This window comes from Bombus impatiens, unplaced genomic scaffold (assembly GCF_000188095.3).
Source record: "Bombus impatiens unplaced genomic scaffold, BIMP_2.2 scf_3734, whole genome shotgun sequence".
NCBI classification, from domain to species: domain Eukaryota; kingdom Metazoa; phylum Arthropoda; class Insecta; order Hymenoptera; family Apidae; genus Bombus; species Bombus impatiens.
The window spans coordinates 1-2,799 of NT_180153.1; the positions used below are offsets into that span (position 1 = coordinate 1).

General features: G+C 38.5%; 1 non-coding gene across 1 annotated transcript; it reads right to left on the reverse strand.

Moving 5' to 3' along the window:
- Nucleotides 1–893: 893 nt before the first annotated feature.
- On the reverse strand, nt 894–1,012 carry LOC112214004. Its single transcript, XR_002947930.1, has one exon. It is a non-coding gene; the product is annotated as a 5S ribosomal RNA (ribosomal RNA).
- Nucleotides 1,013–2,799: the final 1,787 nt, after the last annotated feature.

Genomic DNA, 2,799 nt, shown 5'->3' on the forward strand with positions numbered 1-2,799 from the left:
AATATCTAAAACAACGGAAAAACTAGACATTATCGGCACCCACTTTTACAAAACACACACACACAAAACGAACACATGGTGCGAGAACAGCTAAACAGAATTATTATCGGCGAAACAACCAAACTCAAAAGCGAAATAGAACAAGACGTAGCGTTAAATAAAATAGTCTGCACATTCTCAAATCGCGAAACTCAATTCTCGAAAACACCTCAGACAAGCCCAAATAACCAGAAATAAAGTACTTTACAAATTACAACCAAATAAAAATAATCTTCTCCAAACTAAACAACAAAATATCCTCCGGCTTCGACGGCATCCCAAACATTTTACTCAAGCGCCTACCGAACAAAATAAAATGGTACTACACAGTACTCTTCAACAATGCATAAAACAACACATATATCCCCAGAAAATGGAAAAAAGCCAAATTGATAGCTATTATAAAAAAAGATAAAGACGGCTCATCACCCGCGAACCTATGACCTATAAACCTCCACCCCAACATAAGCAAAATATTCGAAATAATCATAAACAATCCCCTAGCCTCCTTCTGCACAAAAAATAACGTAATCCCAGAAAATCAATTTGGCTTCCGGCACAAACACTCCACAACCTACGCAATAAATAAATTTACGTCGGACATCTACTGGTCGTTTAACGCAAAGCAACGAGTAGCCGCCTGCTAATAGCTTTATAGAAGCAGAAAAAGAGTCGTAATTAATTGGGAACAATTCCAGGCAAACAATAACTTATAATAACAATAACAACGAAAAAGAAAACGCTTTGCTAAAGTCAAAACTGGGAGATCTCCCCGTTCGGTCGCACAGCGATGTTCTTTACAGGGAGGGGAGATGCGATGGTTCGCTTGGCTAAATGTTAAGAAAAGCAAAAAGAGCCAACACCACACGGAGTTCCCAAGCGGTCACCCATCTAAGTACCAACCGTGCCCAGCGCTGCTTGACTTTCGTGATCGGACGAGAACGAGTACTTTCAACGCGGTATGGGCGTTGGCTGAAGTAATCAATTTTGTTATTTCATGTTATACAATAGATAAAATATATAGGGGCACATGATTTAGAGAATAATCCAAATCATGTTGTTGTTTTGCCTCGAAGTATCAAGACCGTTAGGTTACAAGTAATGTAAGAACAAATAAACTCCGGGCAAAAGAATGTCGCCGCTACATACAACCGTCAAACGTAGACGAATTCGAATTTTCCGGTTTTCCCTCGACCAGTATAAATAAACGGACGCGATCGCAAGGAAAGAAGTTACAGTCAGTTGTCGATCAGTTATCAACCAGTTATCAGCGATCTAATTAACGAGTCAATAACGATCCTATTTTACGACTTATACACTGCCTTAGCGAATCGGTTAGTACGAGCGTCTTTGCGAGCATTATCTGTATACTAATTTATCATTTTAAATATATTTAAACGACAGTTTCAACAACGAGCAATCTCGCACATTAAACCTCGCCGACCAACCGCCCTCTACAGATAAACCTCTACAAATATTTAAGAAAACATACATGTATGCATGAGGATAAATGGTATTATGAGACGTCCATTCAGATATATAAAATTTTTCCTGGCTTCGTTTCCCAGACAATGGATCGTGAAGTTCCATCATGTAAGTACGTGCATACTTAAAAAGTAGTCATAGCCTTCGCAGATGACCTAATCATCTACGTAACAGGCCGCAAAACCAAAACAATAAGAACAGAACTCCAAGAACCTTTTGGCAAAATTAACGATTACTATTATACATGGAAACTAAAAATCAATGCAAGCAAATGCGAAACCATACTGTTTAGACTCAAATCAAGTGAAATCGGTCCAATAGAAAGAGAACACTGTAAACAATTTCAACTAAGAGAAAAAGCAAACGAAGGGAAGCTCATACCACACAAAAACTACGTAAAATATCTAGGCGTAAATATAGACGAAAAATTAAACTACAAGCAGCACATCGAAATTCAACTCTCCAAAGCCAGCAAAGCATTCTGGAAAACAAAAAGATTATTCTACTCCAAACTCCTCAACAGCAAAGTAAAAATTCTGTGCTACCAAGCACTAATCAGACCGATTATAACCTGGTCTCATCTGGTACAACATATCAGCTTCCGTAATGGAAAAAATTCGCATATTCGAAAGAAAATGCATCAGGACTTGCCTGAGTACTTGCCTGAGTACATCCAAACACAACGGATTCAAAAAATACGTTAAAAATAAAAGAATCTACGACTTAGCCAACTGTCATCGACTGCCACATCTTAAAACTAACAAGAAACCAGTTCGCGCAAGCTGCAAAGATAAAAGAAAATAGTTTAATCTTCGGTTGCTTATTTCCAAACGAAACATTTTTATACCTAGACGAAAGAAACTATCTCTAAGACCAAAACAATATCCCAATAATCTACCATATAAAAAGAAAAATAGCGATTAAAACAACACTCTACGAGAAAAGCTTAAACGGACAGACCGTAGACACTAGGTGTAGATACAACATGGCCCTTCCCCAAAAAGACGCAGAAGACTATCACAGAAAAAGCATTAAAAAATATTGGTGGATACCGGAACCATAATAAAAGAAAGTAACAAGAGAAAGAGCCTCAAAGCGACAACGCTCAAATCTCCTACCGTGTAAAATAGTGTAAATATTGTAAACATTGTAAATATTGTAAATAATTCTACAGGACACCCCTCCTTTCCTCTCCCCGTCCGCCCACTTTCGCCCCTTCCCAAAATCCCACAGCTCCACCCTCTCCCACTCCTTCCCAAAATCACACAGCCCCCC